General features: G+C 41.0%; 1 long non-coding RNA gene across 1 annotated transcript; it reads left to right on the top strand.

Annotated features, from left to right (window-relative positions):
* Window positions 1-10,515: 10,515 nt before the first annotated feature.
* Window positions 10,516-18,590, top strand: LOC133105832 (uncharacterized). The gene is made up of 4 exons (XR_009704027.1): window positions 10,516-10,554; window positions 14,323-14,838; window positions 17,831-17,896; window positions 18,522-18,590. It is a non-coding gene; the product is annotated as an uncharacterized LOC133105832 (long non-coding RNA).
* Window positions 18,591-18,595: the final 5 nt, after the last annotated feature.

Raw genomic sequence — 18,595 nt, 5'->3', positions numbered from 1 at the left:
TTTTGTTAATACAAAGACCCAAACACAATAAACCAGGGATGGAATTGGTCCTGATCAACCAGGTATATATAGATTTTCCGACCGTAAACATGGTTTTACAGGTGAAGGTGTCTCCTGGTTGTAGCTGTCACAGGGCAGAAGCTGCAGATGTGTGTTTGCATTCGGCCAGCCCAAGTGCCCCTGGCTGACACGCTTACGGTCTGAAGATCAGTACTTTCACACTAATGAGAGGCCCCAGGCTGACACGCTTACGGTCTGAAGATCAGTACTTTCACACTAATGAGAGGAAGAAAAGCAAAGCTGAACCAGCATGTACGTGGACATTAGAAAGCTAGAGGACAAGGCTGTGAGGCAGAGGATGAGAAATGAAGGAGGGAAGAGGAGTGATGGAGTTTAATGTAATTTCCGATTGTTAGGATCTTGTTAAGTGTTGGGTGTGTGTTATCCTTCTTTTTTACATTGAAAAACTATCCATCCATCCATCCATTATCTTATCCCGCTTATCCTGAACAGGGTCGCAGGGGGGCTGGAGCCTATCCCAGCATACATTGGGCGAAAGGCAGGAATACACCCTGGACAGGTCTCACACACTTTCTCTCTCTCTGTGTCTCTCTCACTCTCTCTCTGTCACGTCCGTGCCCCTTTTTATATTTTTCTTTTCTCTGTATTTTCACTCCAGTCCTCCTTTTCCTCCTCTCTTTCCTTATTACATGTCTCCGCCCTTCACTCCATATTTGGACTTCCTTCCTGTCGTTTGTCAATTGCTCTCACCTGTTCCTCATTTCTGTTCCACAGCTCCCACACCTGTTTATTGTTTAGTTCATTTGTTAGTCCATTTAAGCCTGTTTTGTTCTCTTGGGGCTAGTTCGTCAAGTCTGTTCCCCCCTGTTTATGGTTGTGTTGTGTTGTGTTGTGTTGTGTTGTGTTGTGTTGTGTTGTGTTGTGTTGTGTTGTGTTGTGTTGTGTTGTGTTGTGTTGTGTTGTGTTGTGTTGTGTTGTCCATTTATATTCTGTTCTGTTTTGGTTCTGGTTCTGGTTTTGTTTTGTTTTATGACTCCTGCCTGGTATTTTGGACTTTGTTTCTCCGGATTGCGATCTGTCCTGTTTTGGACTGACCACCCGGTGTTTTGAACGCTGCCTGTTATTTGGATTACGCTCTGTCTGCCCCTTTATCTACCGTTGCAATTAAACCTGCTCTTCTTGTTATCCTTCTTGTGGTAAGAGATTCTACTGTTCTGACCTCCGCAGGGAGTTTGTTCCCTGGCATGTAAACACGCACGCACACACACACACACACGCATACACACACAGCTGGGCGTGATGTATTGAGAAAAGGAAACTTACTGAACTGAAGTAGACTATTAAAGAGAGAAACCCGGAAGGCTTGAAAAACAAGTGAAGATCAGATGAGCCTGGCTCTTCATTGAAAGACTGGTGAGTCCCTCAATGGTCAAAGATTTACCGCCTATGTAATTATCACACTTTATATATCTATTGTTGTTGTAGTGGCTACATGTCATATGAGGAAATCATTGTGGTCTCAGTAACTGGTGGTCAGTAACTGGTCATGTGTATAACCTGGAATGTATATCCCTCACTGCTCTGAGGCTGTTCATACAGTACCTGGTTCTTTATCTGCAGTTCTGGTGGCTCAAGAATTTTTTTTTTTTGAGAAATGAAATGGCAGAGATGATGAGAAAATTTGCCTGGAATGCTGACCACAGAGTATGCTGAACGACACACTGCTGAAATGCACTCTTTCTTTCAGCCAAACTCTATGTTCTGAATGTTATTTTGTTTGCTTGCTACATAATTTTAAGAATATTTTGCGGTAGACATATGATTGTTTTATTTCAACTGTTTGCAAATTAAAGTTAAAATTAGGAGTACAGAGCAAAAACAACAAAAATGTGTCACTGTCCAAATACTTATGGACTGCGCTGAATATAAAACTGCGTACCTTACAGTTGGCAGCGTAAAGCTTTGTGGGAGGGATCTCAGTCCTGTCTTGGTGATCCTGACTGACTTAAAATCACCTATGCCATACACTGTTGGACAGCGTATACTGTCCTCTGCTGGATGAAATCAAAACAGAGTGGATTGAAAGGTGTTGAAGTGGCTTTTAATACAAGTTGGTTATTACACGTGGCTGATACCTACCCCCCACTTCCTCCTAGGTTTTTTTTTTCTCGAACGGATAATAAATGTCTTCAATAAGATATTGTCAGTAGAATGGCATGGTATGATTACACAAGAATACCTTTTTTTATTTTGCTCTTCAGTGAGCACCGCTGTATTGAAATACCTTTGTGCATGTTTGCATGAATTCTAGATTTCATGCTCCCAGATACACTATTGTCCAATGTGTCACACTAGTTGCAGATGACTGGGCAGGGGGTGCTTGTTAACTGGCCAAACTATGTGACAATGGGAGCACTTAGGACAACTAAGTCAAATATAGAGTTTCTGTCTCACTTACCAATGAATTCGGAATATATTTTGTAAATTGTGAGGGGGCTTGTGCGAAGGGGTGTGAGACAAGTAGACAGATTATCTCGACTGAAGCCCACTTGCCCTTAAAACAATGACCCCATCCCCTTGCATTCACCGCAATATTCAGGCCATACCGTTTAACATTTCTTGCATTTCAGACCAATATGAGTATGGTTTCACTGAATCTCATTTATTACATGAAGGAGACTGACAGACACACTAAACTCCTACAACATACATTCATTTTCATAATTCTCAGTTAAGACTGGAAAGACAAAAAAAAGGAGAGTCACATAATAACTAGCTAGATGTGGAATTAGGATATGCACTTCCATTCATTTGTCAGGCCACTGAAACCTAATTACATCCATTTCCCCCCTCAGAGAAACACAGAAGAGACTGCTCCCAGGAAAGCAGACACCAACATGGGCGTTCATAAGTGTAAATCCCAGGGATGCATCTGCTGCAACTATATCTGGAAGGGCTCTGATAAATTTCAGAGCGCAGCTACAGGAAAACAATATAAAATTACACAATCCCTGACTTGTAAGACACGAAATGTCATCTATATCATCCAGTGTAAAAAATGCAAGGTGCAATATGTTGGGAAGACCTCAACCGCACTGCAAAGAAGATTCAAAGACCACAGAAGTTCCATCAGACATCATCAACATCGGCCAATCTCTGATCATTTCACCAAGAATGGCCATTGTCTTGATGATCTGATTATCTATCCAATTGAGCAGGTCACTGGTTCCAAAGAATTAAGTGAGAAGGAACTGCACTGGATCAGAGTGCTTGACACAGTTGAAAATGGACTAAATCTGGGGCCATATGAATGTGGTAAGTTTCACTCTGCATATTTTAATGTTTGATTTTATTATGTGTTATGCTTTTAGTTTAATGTTTTAATGTCCTTTATTGCACTTTATTCAATGTTGTACTCAATTCACTTTTATTTAAATTTCATTGTAAATATTTGATGCGTCTGATGATAAATGCAAATTCAAACATTTCTAAGATGCGTTGCTATTGTGTAAGGCCATGGGGGAAATATGGTGGCACCAAACAGATGCATGTGTCATGATCTGATTAAATAAAATAAATGGCTGGCTTTTATATAGCACCTTTATCCAAAGCGCTGTACACCAACTCACACACCAATGGCGATTGGCTGCCATGCAAGGTACCAACCAGCTCATCAGGAGCACTTGGGGGTTAGGTGTCTTGCTCAGGTACACTTCGACACACCCAGGGTGGGATCGAATCGGCAACCCTCCAACTCCCAGACGACTGCTCTTACTGCCTGAGCCAATGTCGCCCCTATATTAGAATCGGCATTGAGAATTGAGAATTGTTCAAGCTGGCATAACCAGGCCATTTGAGGAACCTTGTGCCCAGGGCGATTTCTTTTAAGGCCTGTTAAGGCACTTTGATTTGTGGTTATGCACTTAATGTATTCTCCAAAGTGTATGAATATAAAATGTTGCACATTATTTCTGCTTCCAATGCAATTCTTAATGTAAAATAGCTTAATGTGCAATGCCACAGCAAAATGTTTTTGATTGTGCCACCAGAGAGTTAGTAGCACCAGCACCACCAGTTGTCTGGAGCCCTGCTATGTGAGAAAAATATACTGTATTCATATGCTTAACCTTTAAACACTGTTCGTTGCTACCCCCCTTAATTTACTGTTCGCGGTCAAATTTGACCGGTCTGTTTTAACTGCTCTTATATCAACACAAAAGCCAATAAACATCACCAGACACTGAAATTATGTGTCTCAAAGAACATTTATTGTAAAAAATAAAAAATCTTATCGGAACACCAACATCTAATTATCAGAACATGAGGATTGACATGAGCACATCAGAACATTTATTGTAAAAAAAACTATCAGAACATTAACACCTTATTATCAGAACATGAATATGAATTCTGTGTGTGTGTGTGTGTGTGTGTGAGTGTGTGCACGTTTGTGTTGATTCACGCACATGAGTGGCAACATGCGGTCAGATTGGAGTGTCCCTTGCAAACATAGGCTTTGCATTTGTGGCATGTAAGGCTGGTTTTGACATCTCTGGGGACACAGAGCATGCACCTCTTCCTTTTCTGTCCCCGTGCTTGGTGAGGGGGACGTGACAGAGGAGTGGGTGGGCCCTGCACACTCCTCACCAGACTGGAGTGGGTGGGCCCTGCACACTCCTCACCAGACTGGAGTGGCTGGGTCCTGCACACCCCTCACCAGACTGGAGTGGCTGGGCCCTGCACACTCCTCACCAGACTGGAGTGGCTGGGTCCTGCACACCCCTCACCAGACTGGAGTGGCTGGGTCCTGCACACCCCTCACCAGACTGGAGTGGCTGGGCCCTGCACACTCCTCACCAGACTGGAGTGGCTGGTGTGTGGGGAAGGTGCTGGCGCTGTTGTATCAGAGGAATAACCAAAGCTTTCCCAAGCTCTGCCAGGAAGAGTCTCCTCTTGAAGGGTTTCCCCCGATTCCAGGCTGGGTGCCGTCCGCACCACATATGCATTATATGCAGACACATCCAGGATGTTGTGGAACACAGCCACGGGCCAACGGGCTGACTTGCGTTTGGTACCAGTAAGCTGCAATAAAATGAAATGAGATTGGACAATTAGTTAATCTGTTTTACACAAAAATGCAATGTTTTACGGAAATATCCAGGAAAATAAAAATGAAGATGAAACAGTACTTTACTGTACCTTATCAAGGCAGTCAACACCCCCTTTGTTTCTGTTGTAGTCCAGGATGATGTGTGGCTTCCTGTGCCCATCGGTGCTGACAGTGGCATCTCTGTGTAGTGTGCTCATCGAGATGACATTTCTGTCCTTCTTGGGAACATATGACACAAGAGTGTGTGTGTGGGTTCCCATAATTTACACCCAACTGTTTTGTAGAAGGTATGGTTCACATGGGGGGAGGGGCACATAAGTGCGAGAAAGAGGTTGCTTCCCATAATTTACTGTAAATTGTTTTGTGGAAGGTGTGGTTCATGTGGGGGATGGGCACACAAGCACATGGAAGTTGTATGAGTGTGTGTATGGGGATGTCTTCCATCTGCTGGATGAAAATTATAGTCTTACCCATTAATTTCCTATGGCGGTCACTTTTGACCAGGAACCCCACAGGTGTGACAAAGTTGAATAAAGCACTCAAAATTTTATGAAAGTGGCCACAATTAATTGATATGTCTAAATGCCTATTGTGAAGGATAACATAAGGTCTTGAGACAATCAGATTAAAAATGCTATATTTATGGTTTAGGGAAGTTGCAAATCGGTCAGATTTGACCGGAACAGTGTTTAAGGGTTAAAGGAGCACTGTCACCCTTTTTGTCACTAAATTTTTTAAATCACCATTAGTGTAGCCATTTCCTAAATATGGGGCAGAACTTCTCAAAACAAATACGTCCATGTCACGTTTGGCTTGAATCTCCAGCCTGTGTTACCCAGAAGGTAACAGGTGCTCAAACTCCACCCTCGAACACAGAGACTGGTTTATGGACGGCCACCCAGCCAGGCGATCACATGACACTCCAATGAAAATACGGTAAGGTGATATGAGGACAGATGGAGTGCTCCTTTAAGTGGAGGAGGGCTAAAATTATTTGGTTGTCCAGCAAATTGAATGTAGTTACGCATTTCATAGTTGACAAAAATTGTGCTTTACTCTGTAAAACATTCAAGAAGCAGGTACAATCAACAGTTATTTGTCATATATAAACATGACAATAGTCATGTATAGACTATTCTGCGATTCCAGTGTGAACCACATTTGCAGTGAGAATATAATTATTCCATTAAGGTTTTATTCTAACAACTGGTATATTCAATAAAGAGGGGTACCTTCAAAATATATGTGTTATTAAAGGGCCATTCCAGTGTAAGATTTACTTTGAATTCTAGATCAACGCTGATTTAGTTCCCCGATCCCTTTATTCTTTATAATTTGATTACAGTGCATGTGTAGGTAAATTAAATGCTGGCATTTATGCAGTATTTATAAAAAAGAAAAAATAATTATAATTCATACTTTCATATTATAATTATGAATTATGAAATTATGAATAATTACAGACATACTGGAGTAAACTAGCAAGGCACCACACCAGAAAAATGGGGGACTGTTTACACTGAGCAGAACTAACATTATCTCATTTCCTGTAACATAAATAATATATATTTTTAATGTGTTTTTAAATATTTTACCAGTTGGTAGCTCAGCATGAGCATAAAAACAACAAGCACAGTTGTGGTGTTGATATACTTCTATTGGCCCTAATATAGAACATGTCAATGTTCTCTTAAAGTAAGACAGCAAGATGATGGAGACAAAAGACCAGTGGAACCAACTGAGGGACAAGTGGAAGGATCCATGGAGTGTGAGTGAAGTGTTTGGGGGCCTTCAAATATATTGTTATATATATGAGTGCATTGTTCTTCAGTGGCCTTCCCAGTCGCAGGATCTGAATCCAATAGAACACCTTTGGAATGGGCAGCTGACAGATCTGCAGAAATTGTGTGATGCAATCATGTCAACATGGAAAAGAATCTCAAAGGAACATCTTGTGGAATCCATTCCATGAAGAATTGAGGCTGTATTGAGAGCAGAGGGAGGCTCTACCCAGTACTAGTATAGTGTTCCTAATAAAGTGCTCAGTGAGTGTATAATTTCTGTGAATATATGTGTTAGGTGTCTGGAGCATGATGCACACAAGTCATTTTCATAGGTCAAGGTCTCACCCACACACTTTTCCAGCTCCTCAGAAAGGTAAAAGAAAGCTCCATGGGAATGAAGATGTGAAATCAAAGAAGAGGAAGATGAAAAATAACAGACAGTCTGTGTTTTCATATGAGACAGAAGAACTTCTCTCAACCCGTAAGTGTCTTACCTTCTTATAATCGACAGTACCTCAGAGTGAACTCAATCATTGGCAGCCTTTACATATGATATTAGTACAGTACAAATTCTATAAGATTGAAGGGAAAAATGCTTGAAAAATAAATGACCATGAACTTAAACTGGATTTAAAAAGCATTTTCATATCTCAATCGTTTCATTTTTACTAGCTTGTGCTAATTTCTCAAAGATTCTTACCTACATGTTAGAATTATTTTGTTTAAATGTTCCTTTATTTTTTCTGAAAAATAGGGCCCATTACATGTAAAAGCCAACTGTTTAATGCATTTTGTCACAACTGTATTTTAACAGGTGAAGATGCATTCCAGGTCGGAAAAGATGCCATATCTGAGGTTTACGACAAACTCAAAGGGGTTTCCTGCAGAGAAAACTCATTTCTGGAAGACTTAAAGTACAAAGTTTTTCTTTTAAAATTTATGTGTGATGTCAATGTAAACCCAGGATCAATGAACACTTGTTTTAATAGTGATAGGTTGTTACTACTACTTGTAAAAGCCAGCTGTGCAGTACTACTGTTTTTTGAAACAAGAATAATAATTTACCTTTAGCATTAGAATCTGTGACAAGTGAAAGTTGTTCAGTTGCCAATCCTTTCCAGTGAAGTTGGTCAAATTTCATCTAGGCCTTCAGGTTAAAACCTTTGCCTTTAGTTCAAAAGTTCAAGTTGTCTAGCTGACTAGGATGTACACTCAGTGACCGCTTAAGGTAGACCTACACCAGCTTGTTAATGCAAATATATAATTGGCCAATCATCTGGCAGCAACTCAATGCATAAAAGCATGCAGACATGATCTTGAGTTTACAGAGAATGGTGCAATTAAAAAAAAATTAAAAACCTTATACCTTTTCAATCAATCAAAATGACAGTACTATACCATTGTACTGAGCCCATATTAAAACCGTACTAAATGTTCTTAACTTTCTCAATTTTCTCAACCAAATCCAAAATCCATACATAAACATAGTTACTGTTCTACAACGGCGACCATTGCTATAACGATGCTGCCTGCTAGCTAGAATATGTGAAGATGAAGATTCTAAAATGAAGATTCCTCATCCTTACTTCGGTCAACAAATTTGATCCGATTTTAGCAACGGACGCTGTATCAGCTGTTTCAGAACGTTAATTACGTGACCGGAATCTTTTTTGCAGCCCGGATCAAATTTGTTGACCGATTTGAGGATAAGGTCATTTTAGAATCTTCATCTTACATTTTTTTACATTTACATTTTTGTAATTTGGCAGACGCTTTAAATCCAGAGCGAGTTACAAGTGCATAGGTTCTTCCATAGGTTAAACATAAAATCCATAACTAGTAAAATACACACGAAGGGGTGTTCTGAACAAAAATAGTTGTCATAAGTGCTTTTTTTAAGACGAGAGAGATATCAGAAGGGGGGGGGGGGGACCACGAGGGAAGACTAAGGTACAGTGAAATATGGGGAAGGATTCTGCTGTCTTGACAGTGGTAGGCAAGTCATTCCACCACTGAGGAACCAGAACAGAAAACAGGCGTGAATGTGCAGCTTGACCGCCAGGTGCCCATAGTGAGGGAACCACAAGGTGACCAGAGCTGGCACACTGGAGTGGTCTTGCTGGGGAGTAGGGAGTGATTAAGGATTGTATATAGTGTGAAGCAGTCCCCTTAGCAGCCTGAAATGCCCACACTAGGGTCGGAGCTGGAGGGGCTTGATGGCACAAGCTGGGAGACCGGCTAGGAGGGAGTTGCAGTAATCTAGGCGGGAAATGATGAGCGTCTGGACTAGGGGCTGGAGATGACGGATACGCCATCTTCATATATTCTAGCTAGCAGGCAGCGTCGGTATAGTAACATTCGCTGTTGTAGAACAGTAACTACGTCACAGAGGCCAGTACAACTGTTTAGAATGTTAGATGCATCGCCCGGATCAAATTTATTGTGACAGGGCCATTTCATTTAATAGAAGCCGGCTGGGGACTAAAAGGGTAAATGAGAGGTGTCAGAGGACAACTGGCAGACTGGTCTCAGCGGACAGGAAGGTGCCAGTAACTAAAATGACCATGTGTTGCAACAGTGGTATCTAGAAAAGCATCTCTGAACACACAAAATGTCAAACCTTGAAATTAATGGGCTACAGCAGCAGAAGATCCAGTCAAAAAAAATGTTTTCTAATAAACACCTAATGAAGTAGTCAGGCTACACTGGGTAAAAACTGGAGCTATATTGGGATTAACCTGTCTGTAAGTTGAAATGTCTCTAAACCTGTCTCTCAACCTAGATTCAATTCTGGCTTTGCTCACTGGGTTCATTTTTAGACATTTGCATTAGGCAGGTGAAGTTAGATTACATGTAGTTGTGAAAATGATGCAACTGTTAAAAAATTCTTCAGGACTTTTAGTGAACATAAGTAACATTCATTGAGCCCATGTATCTATCCAATGCAGAGAGAAGATCTCAAGTCTAAAAGATTATAACCACAAAGAGAAAATTTACATTGGATTCTTTGGGAAGACGGGAGCAGGAAAGAGCTCATTGATCAACGCAATTGTCGAAGAAAGCCAACTTCTACCTTCAGGAAGCTTGCATGCCTGTACTTCCGTTTTTGTGCACGTAAAAGCTAATACTGAATCCAGCAAATACAAAGCTGATATTGAATTTATCAGTGCAGAGGTAAGCAGGTTAACACAAAACAGAAAATTTGCTTGAACACAGCAATCCAAATTCGGTTCTGACAGTTACAAGATATAAAGAATTATAACTTCATGTTAATGTTGTTAATTCTATTTCATTCCTTCTTAACGTCAGACGATGGGGCTTTAGAGCACATTCAAATTATCTCCGTCTTTCGCATGTGCAGGTCGATAACAGTCACCGGTGACATGGCGTAAGGCAGCCCCCATGAGTACCTGTTCTTACGACTAGGAATCACACACACGGACATTCCTTGTTTTCTTCCCCTACACAAGCACACAGACACAAACCCGCACACAGACACACATACACGCACAGCTGGGCGGGGTGTATTGAGAAAAGGAAACTTACTGAACTGAAGTAGACTATTAAAGAGAAAAACTTGTTGGGAGGCTTGAAAAACAAGTGAAGATCAGATGAGCCTGGCTCTTCATTGAAAGACTGGTGAGTCCCTCAATGGTCAAAGATTTACCGCCTATATAATTATCACACTTTATATATCTAATGCATGTTGTTGTAGTGGCTTTATGCTGTATGAGGTAATCACTGTGGTCTCAGTAACTGGTGGTCAGTAACTGGTCATGTGTATAACCTGGGATATGTATCCCTCACTGCTCTGAGGCTGTTCATACAGTACCTGGTTCTTTATTTGCATTTTTTTTTGAGAAATTAAATGGCAAAGATGATGATGAGACTCTGCTGGAGTGCTGACCACAGAGTATGCTCAACGACACACTGCTGAAATGCTCTCTTGCTTTCAGTCAAACTCTGTGTTCTGAAAGTTATTTTGTTTGCTTGATACATAATTTAAAGAATATTCTGCTGTTGACATGTGATTGTTTTATTTCAACTGTTTGCAAATTAAAGTTAGACTAAAGTTAAAATTAGGAGTACAGAGCAAAAACAATAAAAATGTGTCACTGTCCAAATACTTATGGACTGCACTGAATATAATACTGCATACGTTACAGTTGGCAGCGTAAAGCTTCGTGGGAGGGATCTCAGTCCAGTTATACGGTTGTCTTAGTGATCCTAACTGACTTAACATCACCTATGCCATACACCGTTGGACAGCTTATACTGTCCTCTGCTGGATGAAATCAAAACAGAGTGGATTGAAAGGTATTGAAGTGGCTTTTAGTACAAGTTGGTTATGACACGTGGCTGATATAATACCTACCACCACTTCCTGGTTGAGCTTTTTTCTTCTTGAACGGATAATAAATGTCTTCAATGAGATATTGTCAGTAGAATGGTGTGGTATGATAGCACAAGAATACCTTTTTAAAATTTTGCTCTTCAGTGTATTGAAATATGTTTGTGCATGTTTGCATGAATCCTAGAGTTCATGCTCCCAGATACACTCTTGTCCAATGTGTCACACTAGTTGCAGATGAGACTGGGGAGGGGGTGCTTGTAAACTGGCCAAACTATAGTACCAGTCAAAAGTTTGGACACACCTTGCCTTTTCTGGATTTGTTAATTAATGTTTTATTTCCACTGTTCAAAGTGGTCAAAGTGCAGATTCTCACATTTTATTAAACCATGTTTTTATACATTTTGGTTGCACCATGTAGTAATTACAGAACGTTTTATACATAGCCCCCCCCATTTCAATGTTTGAGACACTTTAACATAATGTCAAATAAAATAGTATTTAGTTGCATATATCCATTGCATGAATTAATGTTTTACTGTATCAGAAACCCAGAATAACATTATATACAATAAATACAATATACTGTAGTTCAGAAAAAAAAAAAGTAATTTGCACATATATTGTATGCCTATCAGTATCAGAAGTCTACTGTCGGCCTGGCCCATTCATCCTGTCCTCTGCATTTGGCCATAGATTTTCAAACCGAGGAAAAAGTACATATATACAGCAGTAATCGTGGAAAAATCTCTTCAGTGACAACTACATCTATATTTTCCATATATACATGCAGATTTCAATGCAAGTATGATGTATGGATGTGTAAAACCCCACGCTAACCCAACGACGGAATTTAGCGAGGGCTGAAGGTATCAGCGTGCTTGTCCTTCTGGTGTTGCTGAAAGAATACGAATAGGTTTAAAAATTAGTGGCCCCTATGCGGAGATTCTAGATCAGCCAATAAATAAACCACGATACAAAGACAGGAGTACCACTCTGCCTTCCGCTCTTTACTGGTCCGGGCTGACCAAGAATCTCCACAATAGGGCCAATATATTCACCTTCGTTTATCTGACTCCATTTTAGAATAATAATTTAGAAATTTGGGTTTGAAATTTACGCGAACCTCGGGAGTGATTACACTCGACTCGTACCTGCGCCACTATTACTCAATATATGCTCTCGCGATTAACATTATTGCTGAAATCTCAGTTCGGTGTAGAACCCAGAGGCTGAGGGTCCAGTCAACACAATACATGCAAAACTGCCATGATAGTTGCGAGCCCAGGTCGGCGTAGCATTAACTGGGCTCCTTAGAGCTAATTTGGCAGGAACCAGCGCCGTAACGCCCAAGGGTTCCCTTCGCACCAAATTACAAGAACCGTGCATCACCGACCCTTTAATTGGCAGAAACTTGCTGGCCTCACAGCTTAGAACTATCACATCTGTGCCAAACTGCCGGCCGGTCAGTCTTTGGCCTCCCTTTTCCCCCTCAATATTCAGTTGTAATTTAGGCTGAAAAGGTACAAGATGAATTAGAGTCATGGAGATCACGCAAGTTACAAACAAAATAATTTATTTTACCAGGCAGGTTACATACATAATTACACACTAGTTCCAAATACAATATAGAAACATTAGAAGGAAACCAAATTACGGAGTCTTAAAAGTCATACCTGGTAATAAAAGCTACATACGGGAGTCTGGCTACAGACACCCTGTACATAGAAATTACGTGCACTGTGTGTACGGGAGGCTGATTGCATTCTCCCAGATTGCTTAGTTTACTGTCCTTAAATCCAAAATCTGGCCTTTGATGTTAACCCTAAAAATGGGTCACCCATCTGGAATTTGGAGCCACGCCTCCCCAGGAAACGCAGGGGGGTTGAGGCACATGGCTTTCACTGGGGCAGAGCTCCACGCAGTTTCTCCCTGGTTCCTGGTTGGTTATGATGTCCAGGGTTTGCTGTTGCAGAAATAAAACCATTGCACCAGTCGCACTGAAACAATCAGAATAATACCAAACATGAATATTATCTAAACTGACTTTGTCATGAAAAATCCAGTGCTGTACACATAATTTATTTACTGAGTAAAGAGGGAGAGAGCAATAAAGGGGGGTTCGAAGGGAATAATGGGCCCAACAGGCCGTGCCCTCTGAAACCTTCCTGTGCCGTAAAGGATGTTGCCCCGTCGTAACGAGTCTTCCCCCACAGGCTCCTGCCCGTATGGGTGCGGAGATAGGGGGGGTTAATGGTGTATGCTCCTGGGGTTAAATTACTTTACAGCCACATTTTGCCACAGTACCAGAGGAAGCCAGCAAGCTGACCAGCCCTGAGTGATAATGCCAGATGTTAATCATTTCCACCTTACAGATGGTAACAAGTCTGCAAAAAAACAAAAACTGAATAAACTTTCTGCTAAAATCAGAATGATCTGTCTTACGTATTTCAAGCATATAGTTTCATTTGTCTGTCAAAATGCAGCATATTTCCATCCACAGTGATCAGAATTTTGTGGGGTTTTGAACTGAAAGTTAACCGTTTTGAACAGGGTGTCTAAATGTCTGCAAAATTTGCTGTATTTGTATAGACTCTTGCTGACTGAGATAAGTATTGATGAATTTTGGAAGAAGTGGTGATTTAATGCCTTTTGTATCAAAGCAATGCAAAAGTATTCACAGTTTAGTTCACTATTGATACGGTGAAAGTGTTAAGTGTTCATGGTATTGAGACAAGTGTGAAAACGATTGTAAAAAACTGTAAAACAATGACCCCATCCCCTATTGTATTCACCACAATATTCAGGCCGTACCTTTTAATATTTCTTACATTTCAGACCATATGAGCATTTGCCAGAAATGTATAAACTTACAATTAGGGTGGTTTCACTGAATCTCATGTATTACATCAAGGAGACTGACTGACACTATAAACTACTTCAACAAAAAAGTTTAATTCATATCTCTCAGTTAAGACTGGAAAGACAAATAAAGGTGAGTCATGTAATATTAGCTACATGTGGAATTATAATATGCACTTCCATTCATTCCTCAGGCCACTGGAACCTAATTACACCCCATTTTCCCCTCAGAGAAGACTGTTCCAGAGACGGCCCCCATGGCTCAGGAAGGTCCCAGCACAGCAGACACTCGCAGGGGCATTCATCAGTGTAACTCCCAGGGATGCATCTGCTGCAAGCATATATTAAAGGGATCTGATCTATTTCAGAGTGCAGCTACAGGAAATCAATATGAAATCACACAATACCTGACCTGTAAGACACCAGTGTCATCTACGTCATCCAGTGTAAAGTATGCAAGGTGCAATATGTTGGGAAGACCTCAACCACACTGCAAAGAAGATTCAAAGACCACAGAGGTTCCATCAGAAAACATGAAAAGCGGCCAATCCCTGATCATTTCACCAAGAATGGCCATTGTCTTGATGATCTGATTATCTATCCAATTGAGGAGGTCACTGGTTCCAAAGAATTAAGTGAGAGGGAACTGCACTGGATCAGAGAGCTTGACACAGTTGAAAATGGACTAAATCTGGGGCCATATGAATGTGGTAAGTTTCACTATGCATATTTGCATATGTTTGATTTTATAATATGCTTTCATTTTAATGTTTTATAATGTCCTTTATTGCACTTTATTCATTTTTTTATATTACATTACATTAATGGCATTTGGCAGACACTCTTATTCAAAGCACAACAAACAACAAAGTGCAAAGTGCTTACCCATAACCAGGGATAAGTGCGCTGAAATTTCAACAGCTACCTGCACAACAAAGATAAGGACCAGGGCCTATTTGATCGTCACATTTTTATATTTATTCATTTTTAAATTGTAATACCGCAACACGCAAATGTATGAACAAACCGCTTACCTAGCCAAACACTGCTTACCTAGCCAAACTAAAAATACTGATACACAAAAAAGTAAATCACAGAAAGACAACAATTAAGGTTCACAGGGAGGTAGGGAGGGATGGGGAGAGGTGCTGCTTGAAGAGGTGCGTCTTCAGTTTGCGCTTGAAGATGGAAAGAGAAGAGATTCTACTGTTCTGCCCTCCACGGGGAGTTTGTGCCACCACCGTGGAGCCAGAACAGACAGTAGTCGTGAGCAGGAGGTCTAAGTTCGGAGAGGGGGAGGCGCCAGGCGGCCTGTGGAGGCCGAACGAAGAGGTCTGGCAGGGGTGTAGGGTCTGATGATTTTTTGGATGTAAGCTGGGGCAGACCCCTTGACTGCTTGGAAGGCTAGCACCAATGTTTGGATTTGATGCAAGCCATGACAGGCAGCCAGTGGAGGGAAGTAAGCAGGGGGGTGACATACGAGTGTTTGGGAAGGTTGAAGACCAGACGAGCTGCTGCATTCTGGATAAGTTAGAGGGGTCTGATGGTGGACGCTGGGAGGCCAGCCAAGAGGGAGTTTCAGTAGTCCAGGCGGGACAAATCCATCGCTTGCACCAGGAGCTGAGTCGAGTAGGGGGTCAGAAAGGGGCGGATTCTCCGTATGTTGTACAGGAAGAACCTGCATGACCGGGTCACCACCGCAATGTTCTCGGAGAGGGACAGTCTGCTGTCCATCACCACGCCGAGGTTCCTTGCACTGGGTGATGGCGTAAGTGTGGTATCCCCTAGGGAAATGGAGAGATCCAAATGGAATGGATATCACGATTGGCTTCCCTGGGTTGAGCTTTAAATGGTGGTTGTCCATCCAGCTCTGGATGTCACTCAGGAAAGCAGAGATACGGGCTGAAACCTGTGTATCAGATGGTGGGAATGAGATGAAGAGTTGGGTATCATCTGCATAGCAGTGGTAGGATAGACAGGATGTACTCAATTCACTTTTATTTTAATTTCATTGTAAATATTTGCGTGATGCGTCTGATGATAAATGCAAATTCAATTAATTTAAGATGATATGCGTTTCTATTGTGTAAGGCCATGGGGAAAAAATGGTGGCACCAAAACAGATGCATGTGTCATCATCTTATTAAATAAAATGAATAAATAAATGGTAAATGGCTGGCATTTATATAGCGCCTTCATCCAGAGCGCTGTACAATTGATGCTTCTCATTCACTCATTCATACACACATTCACACACCAATGACGATTGGCTGCCATTCAATGTACCAACCATATTAGAATCAGCATTGAGAATTGACATGAAGATGTGAAGGAATGTGTTCAAGCTGGCTTAGCCAGGACAATCCATCAGAGCTGGCCATCTGAGGAACCTTGTGCCCAGGGCAATTTCTTTTAAGGCACTTTGATTTGCTGTTATGCACTTAATGTATTCTCAAAAGTGTATGAATATGAAATGTTGCACATTATTTATGCTTCTAGTGCCTTGATGTAAAATAGCTTAATGTGCAATGCAACAGAAAAATGTTTTTGATTGTGCCACCAGAACGTTAGTGGCACCAGTTGTCTGGAGCCCTGCTATGTGAGAAAAATATACTGTATCCATATGCTTAAAGGAGCACTGTCACCCTTTTTGTCACAAAATCTTTTAAATCACCGTCAGTGTAGCCGTTTCCTAAATATGGGGCAAAACTTCTCAAAACAGATACGTCCAGTGACGTCACTGGACACGTTTGGCTTGAATCTCCAGCCTGTGTTACCCAGAAGGTAACAGGTGCTCAAACTCCACCCTCACACCCTCACACAGAGACTTGTTTTGTGGACGACCACCCATCCAGGCGATCGCATGACACTCCAACGGAAATATGGTAATGTTAGCGTACAGATATCACGGAACCAACCTTGGCTAGCCTGAGTGATATGACGGACAGACGGAGTGCTCCTTTAAGTGGAGGAGGGCTAAAATTATTTGGTTGTCCAGCAAATTGAATGTAGATACACATTTCATTGTTTACAAAAATGATGTTTTACTCTGTAAAACTTTGAAGAAGTAGGTACAAACAACAGTTATTTGTCATATATAAACATGACAATAGTCACGTATAGACCATTCTGCGATTCCAGTGTGAACCATATTTGCAGTGAGAATATAGTTATTCCATGAAGGTGTTATTCTAACAACTGGTATATTCAATAAAGAGGGGTACCTTCACAAATATATGTGTTGTTAAAGGGCCATTCCAGTGTAAGATTTACTTTGAAATCAAAATCAATGGTGATTTAGTTCCCCAATCCTTTATTATTTATAATTTGATTACAGTGCATGCGTTGGTCAATTAAATGCTGGCATTTATGCAGTATTTAAAAAAAGAACAAAAATGGGGCAAGACAAATGATGAATTATAAAACGTTTATAATACCACCATGCAGACATACTGGAGTAAACTAGCAAGGCACCACACCAGAAAAATGGGGGACTGTGTACACTGAACAGAATTAACATTATCTAATTTCTTGTAAGATAAATAATATATATTTTAAATATGTTTAAAAAAATATATTTTACCAGTTAGAAGCTCAGCATGAGCATGAAAACAACAAGCACAGTCGTGGTGTTGATATACTTCTATTGATATGATGTAAATGCAAGGCCCTAATATAGAACATGTTAATGTTGTCTTAAAGTAAGACAGCAGAGCCAAGATGATGGAGACAAAAGACCAGTGGAACCAACTGAGGGACAAGTGGAAGGTGAGTGTGAGTGTTTGGGGGCCTTCAAATATATTATGCTTGTGAACATACAGACACTGGGCTCTTTCTGAGCCGAAAAGCAGAAAAGCACCGCAGAATGCACAACATGTAAAACCTTGCCATGGATGGGCTACAACAGCAGAAGACCCCATCGGGTTCCAATTCGGTCTGCCAAGAATCATCGCTTGAATGCCACAGCCTATTTGAGTATTGTTGCTGACCATGTGCTGCCCTTCATGGCCACAATGTACCCATCTTCTAATGGCACAAAGTCATCTCAAACTGGTTTCATGAACATGACAATGAGTTCATTGTTCTTCAGTGGCCTTCCCAGTCGCAGGATCTGAATCCAATAGAAAACATTTGGAATGTGCAGCTGACAGATTTGCAGAAATCGTGTGATGCAATCATGTCAACATTGAAAAGAATCTCAAAGGAACATCTTGTGGAATCCATGCCATGAAGAATTGAGGCTGTATTGAGAGCAGAGGGAGGCTCTACCCAGTATTAGTGTTCCTAATAAAGTGCTCAGTAAGTGTATAGTTTATGTGAATATATGTGTTAGGTGTCTGGAACATGATGTAAGTCATTTTAATACCTCAAGGTCTCACACACACTTTTCCAGCTCCTCAGAAAGGTAAAAGAAAGCTCCGTGGGAATGAAGATGTGAAATCAAAGAAAAGGAAGATGAAAAATGTG

This window comes from Conger conger, chromosome 1 (assembly GCF_963514075.1).
Source record: "Conger conger chromosome 1, fConCon1.1, whole genome shotgun sequence".
Classification (NCBI taxonomy): Eukaryota; Metazoa; Chordata; class Actinopteri; order Anguilliformes; family Congridae; genus Conger; species Conger conger.
Note: the sequence above shows the minus strand (reverse complement) of the source record. Positions and strands in the feature narration are given on the sequence as shown.